General features: G+C 46.8%; 1 long non-coding RNA gene across 2 annotated transcripts; it reads left to right on the top strand.

Moving 5' to 3' along the window:
- Positions 1 to 4,398: 4,398 nt before the first annotated feature.
- On the top strand, positions 4,399 to 11,470 carry LOC142699022 (uncharacterized). Of its 2 annotated transcripts, XR_012865925.1 has the most exons (3): positions 4,399 to 4,778; positions 4,875 to 5,002; positions 10,544 to 11,470. It is a non-coding gene; the product is annotated as an uncharacterized LOC142699022 (long non-coding RNA). The 2 variants fall into 2 exon arrangements; XR_012865924.1 differs by lacking the exon at positions 4,399 to 4,778 and having other exon boundaries at positions 4,807 to 5,002.
- Positions 11,471 to 11,742: the final 272 nt, after the last annotated feature.

The raw sequence follows: 11,742 nt of genomic DNA, 5'->3' as shown, positions 1-11,742 counted from the left end.
TAACCCCATGAACTGTCAATGGGGAGGTAATTGGCAAGGGGGCGTGTAACATCGCTGTGACACTGTCCAATCAGCTACGGTCAGCGTTACAGCAAGAGCTGGAGAGAGCGGGTGCGCGCAGCTCCGCCACCACTAAGGAACACAAGAGGAGAAGAAGAGTGTGAATTCTTCTTCTTCTGTTCCATGGCATCAGAGCTGTGCGTGCACGCACGCTCTCACTCTTTAGCTCTCGGCAGACAAGGACGATAAGACTGATCTCTCACCTGAGATCACAGTTTTGTACTTGCCTGCCGAGAGCTGAAGAGTGAGAGCAAGCGCGCGCACATGATCTCCTCTCTCCAGCTCTTGCTGTTGACATTGTCCGTAGCGGATTGGGCAGTGTCACAGCGATGTTACACGCCCCCTTGCCAATTACAGCCCCATTGGCAGTTCATGGGGTTATTTAAATATCGGGCGCCAAATATTACAGCACAGATATCTAAGTAAGGAAAGAGGGTAGGAAAAAATATATAAAGTGCCCCAGAGATTGTGCAGCCCTGACCATTACATGCTGCACTCAAATGCAAATCTGTGGGCAGGTGAAAGATTCTCTTTAAAGTGTAACAACTTTTTAAAAAACTTTTGACATGTCAGAAGTTTTGATCAGTGGGGTCCGAACACTGAGACCCCCCCACTAGTCGCTAAAACGAAGCAGCAGAAGTGCTCGGGTAAGCGGTGTGCCGCTTCAATTCTGTTTGGCTTTCCTTGGAGCAGTACACCACTCACTCGACTGAAAGTCGATCATAAATGAAGCGGCACAGCGCTCACCCGAGCACTTCTGCTGCTTCGTTTTAGCGATCGGTGGGGGCCTCAGTGCTCGGTCCCCCACAGATGAAAACTTCGGACATGTCACTATGATATATAAAGATATCTATTAATGCGATTGGTGCAAATTTTAATTACTTTTTATTGAAAATGATTTGTACTTTTTAAGATACAGCTGCTTTGTATCCTGTATACAGAGCAGCTGTATATTGCGCTGAGACCTGGTCGCCTATTACTGATCACATCTAAGTTATGAACTTAGATGTGATCGGTAACAGCTCGATCCTGCAGGACTCGCTGACACTGAATCAGTCAGTCCCGCTGACCTGACGGATACAGCGCGATATACATTATATAATATATTTATTTTAATTAGCGGGGGCAGGATTATGGGGAAGGATTAGGGCCTGTTCACATCAGCGTTGGCTTTCCTTTCCGGGGTTCCGTGGGAGGTTTCCGTCGGGTGAACCCCGCAACAGAAAGTCAAACTGAAACCACAGCTTCCGTTTCAGTCACCATTGAAATCAATTGTGACGGAAACATTGCTAATGGTTTCCGTTCGTCACCATTCCGGCAGGTTTCCATTTTTGTGACAGAATCAATAGCGCAGTCGACTGCGCTAATGGTGACAGAAACGGAACTGTGGTTTCAGTTTGACTTTCCGTTGCGGGGTTACCTCCGACGGAACCCCAGAACGGAAAGCCAACGCTGATGTGAACAGGCCCTAAGGCTTCTTTCACACTAGCATTAATATACGTTTACCTCTTTTCCGTCAGAGGAAGAGAGGATCAATACGTTAAACGGAAAGCAACGGCTCCATTAGAATTACCATTGCTTTCAATGGTAATTCTTTTGTATCAGTTGCTTTCCGTTTGTCTCCGTTCGCTAAGTTTCCGTTTTTTTTAAAAGAAACAAAAGTGCAGTCTGCAGAACTTTTATTTCCGTTCAAAAGAACGGAAAACTAACGAACGGAGACAAACGGAAAGCAACTGATACAAAAGAATTACCATTGAAAGCAATGGTAATTCTAATGGAGCCGTTGCTTTCCGTTTAACGTATCGATCCTCTCTTCCTCTGACGGAAGAGAGGTAAATGTATATTAATGCTAGTGTGAACAAAGCCAAAAACAATATATTAATATTAAAAAAAAATAATAAAATACCCCTGCTGGGATTTGAACCAACAACCTTCCATGTGTAAGGCAGACAAGCTAACCACTACACTATAGAAGCTGTCATAGTCAATGTGTCTGAAACTATAGTAATTGAGGGTTTATTTAATGACTCTCTGCTGCATGTGGGTGGTGACTGGTCAGAGACTCACAGTCAGACTGGCTGCCGCAGCTGCTGCATGCAGTGTGCACTGGGACTGACTGTGAGACTCACCAGTCACAGCCCTGCTTGTAGCTTTCCCATGCTAATTAAGCACAGGAAAGCTACAAAGCCAGGAGTATACTGCAAGGGGGGGGGGGGGTCTGGGCGTTTTACTGACAGCAGAGGGCTCTATAAGGTGGAATTATCCCCCCACCATAGAGCCCTGACTAGTTACTATACTGAAAGGTTAGGGGGGTCTGAGCATCTGACTGACTGCTCTAAAGGGGGGGGGGCAGAATCCCCCCCCCCTATAGAGCTCTCTGCAGTAAGTCAGACAGACGCTCAGACCCTCCCCCACCCACACTAATCCTTCCATTATAGTGATGTGAGGGCTCTATGGGGTGGATTATTCCAGCCCCATAGAGCCCTCTGCTGTCGGTAAAATGCCCAGACTCCCCCTTGCAGTATAGTCACGTCACGGGTCCCGGTCCCAGCAAGGCAGGACTTACCTCGTGCTGCTCGTCGCTCCTCCTGGAGACTTGCTCCTCTCTGGCTGCATGTGCTGTGTACAGCGTCAGAGAGGAGGAGGAGTGTTACAGACGCTCGGCACGTCTGCTATGTGCGTCTGCATGGCCCCTCCCCCCCGGTCCAGTCCCCCCCAGGGCTGAAAATGCCGCCCCCCCCCGTTTGGGTAGGTGGTGCCGCCTGAGGCCGTCGGCTCACCTGGCCTCATGGCAGATGCGGCACTGCGTATGGCCTGCGGTGGGCCTGTCTGCTTAATAATGCCAGGGCTGATTTGAAGTCCCAGTCCGGCCCTGGTCGGGGGCATTGCTGCCCTATAGTGCCCACCAAGGACATTACAGGGGCTTATTACATAGAACAACATGTAGTAAATGAATCCCCTCATTGAATAACGGGCTGTATGTTATTAATATGTAATAATCCCGTCATATATTATAGAATCTGTATGATCAGCGCATAGATACATTATACAGTGTGGACGACAAACCATAGCAACCAATAGCAGTCCAGCACTGGTGTTACCATAGCAACCAATAGGAGTCCAGCGCTGGTGTTACCATAGCAACCAATAGGAGTCCAGCGCTGGTGTTACCATAGCAACCAATAGGAGTCCAGCGCTGGTGTTACCATAGCAACCAATAGGAGTCCAGCGCTGGTGTTGGTTGCTATGGGCAACATACACTTTGTCAACACTCATTTATAGGGAGATTCCTCGGAGGCTCACAGGCGTATTAGCCGCTGGGACTGGGACTGTTGCTGGCTAAGGGTTAATAATAAGTGGCAGTAGTTTAGGAGGGGTCTTCCCTCCCTCCTTTCTGTTATCATAGTGTCAGCTATTCTAGGGGGGGGGTATGGTTAGGGACGGGGGTGGTTATGGCGGTGAGGTAGTATATAGCTTCCCTCCCCCTCTCACCTACCTCTTTTGTCTGTACCCCCCCCCCCCACACCTGATAACGCGATGGTGCGGCGATGGTGTTTTATTCTGTCATTTTATGTATCTCTCTGTGCGCTTGTTTGGTTAAGGGCTTATTCAGACGGACGTGATATACGTCCGTGTGACGCGCGTGATTCGCGCAACAGCAGTAAAAACTATGAATGAAAACAGAAAAGCACCACGTGCTACAAACATACAAACAGAGTGTCATAATGATGGCGGCTGCGTGAAAATCACACATCATATACGCTGCTGAGACACGGAGCTGTTATGTACCTTTTGCGCGCGCAAAACGCCACGTTCTTTTCGCGGGAACAACACACACGCTCGTGTGAATCCAGCTCAATTTTGCTTTCGCTGTCTCTTTAAATAATATATATGGGAACCACACAAAGAACAAAAAACAACCTGCAGTGGACGCGGTTCATGGTTCGTGGTTTTTGGCGTGATATTCTGTGTGTATAAAAAAAGAAAAATATTATATTAAAATGCAGAGATTTTCTGTCTCACGCTTTTATTTTTGGCGTGGCGGCGGCGGTGTCTTGATGGTATATTTTGCTGTATGATGGTCGGTCACGGCTGGCGGTATTAGGAGGGTATTTACCTCCATGTCCTTGGGATGGGCGGCATACGGGTTTTCATTGACCGCTGTTTGATGTCATTTAGAGTTTTGATATTTTGATCAGATTAACAAAATGTTAGTTAATTATTATAATTAATAAAGCTGTGCCCCCCCGGGTCACCCCCACATTCACAGAAGCCGAGTGTCGGAGGGTAATTATTAGGGGGTTATTTCATTATCTGGGCACCAGTTGGTTATAAGTTTTCATATGCAGACAGCCCCAGAAGTAGAGCAATGAAAGAGAGGACATGTGACCTGCACAAACCAATCAGGATGCTGCTTTCAATGTCCAAGAGGCTGCGAGAAAATAAGAGATAATTAGTTGCCATGGCGCCCAACGCTTTTCTCCTGCACTTCCCACGACCGATATAGAGATGCTCCTGTTACACCAGTAAATATGTATATTTTATCATCATCATCATCATCATCAGCATCATTAATATGTCTGTTATTATTATAACATACTGGGCCTAGTACTAGCAATAAGGGGGTGGAGTTAAGCACAGCAACCAATCAGAGTACAGCTTTCATGTCCTACACTGCACTGAAAACGTGAAACATGAAATGTGATTGGTTGCTACAGGTAATTCAACCATTTTGTTTCCCACAATTCTCCTGGGCTCCAGTGTGACATCACAATGCATCTGGGACGATTTTTCATGCTTTGTGTTGTTTACAGGTCGGCTCCGATCATCATATTTGCCGAGGAATCAAGACAGAATATATTAAGCTCCACCTCCCTGAACGTCCATTATTCGCAGCCGCCGGCGCAGAAGGAGGAGCCGCACTTTATTGTATCAACATTAGGTAGAATAACACAAACACCTCACATATAAAATATATTAACACTGCCAGACTATCCTCTTACTACAGACCCCAGACCAGACTATCCTCTTACTACAGAACCCAGACCAGACTATTCTCTTACTACAGACCTCAGACCAGACTATCCTCTTACTACAGACCCCAGACCAGACTATCCTCTTACTACAGAACCCAGACCAGACTATTCTCTTACTACAGACCCCAGACCAGACTATCCTCTTACTACAGACCCCAGACCAGACTATCCTCTTACTACAGACCTCAGACCAGACTATCCTCTTACTACAGAACCCAGACCAGACTATTCTCTTACTACAGACCTCAGACCAGACAATCCTCTTACTACAGACCTCAGGCCGGACTATCCTCTTACTACAGACCCCAGGCCGGACTATCCTCTTACTACAGACCCCAGACCAGACTATCCTCTTACTACAGACCCCAGACCAGACTATCCTCTTACTACAGACCCCAGGCCGGATTATCCCATTAATACAGATCCCAAACCAAACTACCCCTAACTACAGACCCCAGACCAGACTATTCTCTTACTACAGACCCCAGACCAGACTATCCCATTAAAACAGACCCCAGACCAGACTATCCTCTTACTATAGACCGCAGAGAACACCTCTAAATAAAGACCCCAAACCAGACTCCCCCCTAACTACACACCCCAGACCAGACTATCCTCTTACTATAGATCACAGAGAACACTCCCCTAAACAAAGACCCCAAACCAGACTCCCCCAAATAATGACCCCAGACAAGACTATCCTCCTAATACAAACTGCAGACAAGACCACCCATAAATACAGACCCCAGACCAGACTATCCCTAGACCCTAGACCAGACTACTTTATAATACAGACCTCAGACTAGACTACCCTTAGGCCTTATTCACACGAAAGTGTTATACGTCCGTGATACGTGCCTGATTTTCACGCGCACCGCAGGGACCTATGTTAGTGAATGGGGCCGCTGAGACTGTCAGTGATTTTCACACAGCGTATGTGCGCTGAATAAAACTCACGACATGTCCTATACTTGCCCGTTTTTCGCGCAGCACGCACCCATTGAAGTCAATGGGTGCGTGCAAATCGCGCACGGCACACGGAAGCACTTCTTGGTGACGCGCGTGTCGGGGCTTCTTCAGGAGAGAAATCCCCGACCACGGATTCCGACATCTTCAAGCTCCTAACATTAATATCCATATGTAGACAATGACGTCAGGGACACTTTCAATAGCGGAGTCCCTGGTCAGAGTGTTGCCGCTTCTCTAGTCGGGAATTCCAGCATATTGAAGCTCCTGACGCCACTGTCCATTTATGAATAGTGACGTCATGGACTCATTCAGGAGCGAAATTTCCGACCAGAACACTGCCGATGCTCTGGCTGGAAATTTTGCCATCTTTAAGCTCCTGACATCACTGTCCATATATGGATAGTGTTGTTATGGATTCGTCCTGGAGCAAAATCCCCAGCCAGAGCGTTGCCTCTTCTATGGCTGGGGATTCTGGTATCTTAATGCTCCTGATGTCATTGTCCATATATGAATGATGACGTCATGGACTCTTTCTGGTGCGGAATGTCTGGTCAGAGCTTTTCTGACACTTTTACAGGGTATTCTGACATCTTAAAGCTCCTGGCATCACTGTCCATATATCGACAGTGATGTCATGGACTACTTCAGGAGCGGAATCTCCGACCAGAGCATTGCCGATACTCTGGCTTTGAATTCCGGCATCATAAAGCTCCTGATGTCACTGTCCATATGTGGACATTGATGTCAGGGGTTCTACCAATAGATGAATTCCCAGCTAGAGAGCTGACAACGCTGTGGCCGGGGATTCCAGCTTCTTAAAGCTTCTGACGATACTGTTGATATATGGACAGTGACGTCAGGGACTCTACAGTATTGAAAATCCCGGCCAGAGCGTTGCCGCCTAAAGCGGAATCCCTAGTCAAAGTGTTGCCACCGCTCTGGCTGGTAATTCTGACATATTAAAGCTCCTGACATCACTGTCCATTAATGGACAGTGACATCAGGAGCAGAATTCCTTTCCAGAGCGTTGACGACGATATGGCCGAGGAATTTGGCAGTCTAAAGCTCCTGAGATTACTCTCCATACATGGACAGTGACGTCAGGGACTCCTTCAGGGGCAAAATCCCCAGACAGAGTATTGCTGCCGCTCTGGCCGGGATTACGGCTTTTTGAAGCTCCTGACATCACTGTCCATATATGGACAGTGACGTGAGGAAATCTTCCAGGAGCGGAATCCCCAGCCAGAGCGTTGCCACCGCTCTGGCCGGGATTCGGGCTTCTTGAAGCTCCTGACGTAAATTTTGATATTTGAAAAGTGACGTCATGGACTGCTTTAGGAGCAGAATCTCTGGACAGATGCGTTGGCTGGGGATTCCAGCATCTCAAATCTCCTGACGTCACTGTCCATTAATAAACAGTGACATCAGGGGCTCTATCAGGAGCGGAATTCCTTTCCAGAGTGTTTTTGACGATCTGGCCGAGGAATTTGGCATACTAAAGCTCCTGACATCACTCTATATATGGATAGTGACATAAGGAGCAACTCCTGGAGCAGAATCTCTGGCCAGAGCGTTGCCGTCTCTCTGGCCAGGTATTCCGGCTACTTAAAGCTTTTGACTTCACTGTCCATATATGGACAGTGACGTCAGGGGCACCTCCTGTAAGGAAATCTCTGGCCAGAGCGTTGCCATCTCTCTTGCCAGAAATTCTGGCTTCTTAAAGCTCCTGACTTCACTGTCCATATATATACAGTGACGTCAGTGACTTAATAGTAGCCGAATTCCCGACCAGAGCATTGCCGACACTCTGGCCGAGGATTTTGTCATCTTAAATCTCCTGACATCACTGTCCACATATGTCAGGGACTCTTCCAGGAGCAGAATCCCTAGCCAGAATGATGCTGCCACTCTTGCTAGGATTCCTGGCATCTTAAACCTGCTGACGTCAGAGTCCATTAATGGACAGTGAAATCAGGGGCTCTATCAGGAGCGGAATTCCTGGCCAGTGCATTGCCGATGATCTGGCCGAGGAATTTGGCATCCTAAAGCTCCTAATATCACTCCAGACATGGGCAGTGACGTCAGGGGCACCTCCTGGAGCTGAATCTCTGGCCAGAGCATTGCCGTTCCTCTGGCCAGGGATTCCGGTTTCTTAAAGCTCCTGACTTCACTGTCCATATATGCACAGTGACATCAGGGGCACCTCCTGTAAGGAAATCTCTGGCTAGAGTGTTGCTGTCTCTCTTGCCAGGGATTCTGGCTTCTTAAAGCTCCAGACTTCACTGTCCATATATGTACAGTGACATCAGGGACTTAATAGTAGCGGAATTCTCGGCCAGAGCATTGTCAACGCTCTGGCCAAGGATTTCGGCATCTTAAAGCTCCTGACATCACTGTCCAGGAGCGGAATCCCTAGCCAGAATGATGCCGTCGCTGTGGCTGGGATTTCGGCTTCTTGAAGCTCCTGACATCACTGTCCATACATGGACAGTGACGTTTTGGACTACTTTAGGAGTGGAATCACTGGCCAGAGCATTTCCGATGCTCTGGCTGGGGATTCCGGCATCTTAAAGCTCCTGACATCGCTGGACATTAATGGACAGTGACATCAGGGGCTCTATCAGGAGCGAAATTCCTGTCCAATGCTTTGCCGACGATCTGGCAGAGGAATTCAACATCCTAAAGCTCCTGACATCACTCTCCATGTATGGACAGTGATGTCAGGGACTCTTTCAGAAGCAGAGTCCCCAGCCAAAGCGTTGTCGCCGCTCTGGCAGGGATTCCAGCTTCTTGAAGCTCCTGACGTCACTGTTCATATTTGGACAGTGATGTCATGGACTCCTTTAGGAGTGAAATCTCCGGCCAGAGGTTTGCCTATGATCTGGCTGGGGATTCCGGCGTCTTAAAGCTCCTGATGTCACTGTCTATTAATGAACAGTGACATCAGGGGCTCTATCAGGAGCAGAATTCCTTTCCAGAGCGTTGTTGACGATCTGGCCGAGGAATTCGGCATCCTAAAGCTCCTGACATCACTGTCCATATATGGACAGTGACGTCAGGGACTCTTCCAGGAGTGGAATCCCTAGCCAGAACGATGCCGTCGCTGTGGCTGGGATTTCGGCTTCTTGAAGCTCCTGACATCACTATCCATACATGGACAGTGACGTCTTGGACTACTTTAGGAGCGGAATCACTGGCCAGAGCATTGCCGATGCTCTGGCTGGGGATTCCGGCATCTTAAAGCTCCTGACGTCACTGTGCATTAATGGACAGTGACATCAGGGGCTCTATCAGGAGCGAAATTCCTGGCCAGTGCTTTGTCGACGATCTGGCAGAGGAATTCAACATCCTAAAGCTCCTGACATCACTCTCCATGTATGGACAGTGATGTCAGGGACTCTTTCAGAAGCAGAGTCCCCAGCCAAAGCGCTGTCGTCGCTCTGGCAGGGATTCCAGCTTCTTGAAGCTCCTGACGTCACTGTTCATATTTGGAAAGTGATGTCATGGACTCCTTTAGGAGCGAAATCTCCGGCCAGAGGGTTGCCTATGATCTGGCTGGGGATTCCGGCGTCTTAAAGCTCCTGATGTCACTGTCCATTAATGAACAGTGACATCAGGGGCTCTATGAGGAGCAGAATTCCTTTCCAGATCGTTGTCGACGATCTGGCCGAGGAATTCGGCATCCTATAGCTCCTGACATCACTTTCCTATATATGGACAGTGACTTCAGGAACTCCTCCAGGAGTGGATTTCATGGCAAAGCATGGCCGCCGCTCTGGATATGGATTCCGGTTTCTTAAAGCTTCTGATGTCTTTGTCCATTATGGACAGTGTAGTCAGGGGTTTTAACAGAAGCGGAATTACCGGCCAGAATGCTGCCGGCACTCTGGCTGTATTAAAGCTCCTGACGTCACTCTCGCATACATGGATAGTGATGTCAGGGACGCCTTCAGGAGCGAAATCTCCGGCAAGAGAGTTGCTCACGCTCTGGCCGTGGAATTTTGTTTTTTTTAAGCTCCTAACTTCATTGTTTTTATATGAACAGTGACGGAATGGGAGTTCCCAAGACAGGATTTTCCAGCCAGAGTGCTTGTGATGCTATTGCCATGGACTCCATAACTGAAAGTCCCGGACATCACTTTCCATGTATGAACAGTGACTTCAGGGACTTAAACTGGCTCATCGCTTAAAGTAGTGCTGTACCCAGTGAGTTCGGGAGACATATCCCACTGTATATCTATCTATACAGTGGGATACGCTGCTGCCTTCTGTCGGAGGTATACTACGGGACTCCACCTGACGTATGCCTTCGAGGGAAGGAAAAAACATGATGTGAATAGGCCCTAATATAAATGTTAATACTGTACTATAATATAATGGTGAGACATTAGTATTTATATTCTATTACCTCACTATAATATAAATACTAAGGCCCAGATTTACTAATACTGACTTTTCATATGTCACTTTTCTGACAGAAGAGCCCTGGAGCAAGATGTGGCAAATTTACTAAAAAGGCGTCTCCCTACAGGTGTGATGGGCGCTACAATCTGAAATCTATGCCAGCTACGGGTTGCTGTCTATTTTTACTATAATTTACGACAATTTCTGGCATAAATTAATATAAATTTGTCAGCCAGGGTTGGCCCTGCCCCTTCTTGCTAAGCCACACCCAATTTTTTGAATGTGGCAAGAGCTATACCTAACTATATTATAATTTCTAGTACCGCACTATAATATATACACTAGTACCTCACTATATTATAATGTCTAGTACCGCACTATAATATATACACTAGTACCTCACTATATTATAATGTCTAGTACCGCACTATAATATATACACTAGTACCTCACTATATTATAATGTCTAGTACCGCACTATAATATATACACTAGTACCTCACTATATTATAATGTCTAGTACCGCACTATAATATATACACTAGTACCTCACTATATTATAATGTCTAGTACCGCACTATAATATATACACTAGAACCTCACTATATTATAATGTCTAGTACCTCACTATAATATATACACTAATACCTCACTATAATATATACACTAATACCTCACCATTATATAACACAGTTACACAGGTCAGGACATCCACAACCACTCACAGTCCTTAGTAACCAGCAGTCAGGGTGATAGATCTAGGCCAGACGATCCTGTATTATCTAGTAATAGTATTAGCGGCTTTGATCCAGGGTTTATAACTGATCGCCATTTTCTGGGGTCAAGAAGGAATTTTCCCCCTGTGATACTAATTGGCCAAACGTGTCCAGGGTTTTTTGCCTTCTTCTGGATCAACAGCGTTAGGTGTAGGGATGTCCTTTACATTAATAATATACATATAAAAATACATATAATAAAATGACTCTTCTTCCATATAACAAGTCTCCTGTGTCCTTATTCTCAGCATGTGGTGGAGTTTAGTATCTAGCGGAGCTTTCAGGGCTTTGTGGTAAAGTGTTTTTCATATATAGATCACTATTAAAAAACAAATCTAATATTTTATTTTATCTGCTTCTCGCACATTGATCGTGGCTATTATCACACAGTTATTGGGCAGGGGGGTGATATTCAGCAAAATAAAGGAGCCTATGAAAGTCTTTATCGCTGTGGAAAGCTGAGGGCGGCTGCTCATTTCCCTGCAAATACCTATGTG

This window comes from Rhinoderma darwinii, unplaced genomic scaffold (genome assembly GCF_050947455.1).
Source record: "Rhinoderma darwinii isolate aRhiDar2 unplaced genomic scaffold, aRhiDar2.hap1 Scaffold_114, whole genome shotgun sequence".
Classification (NCBI taxonomy): Eukaryota; Metazoa; Chordata; class Amphibia; order Anura; family Rhinodermatidae; genus Rhinoderma; species Rhinoderma darwinii.
This window is presented reverse-complemented; position numbering and strand designations above follow the sequence as displayed.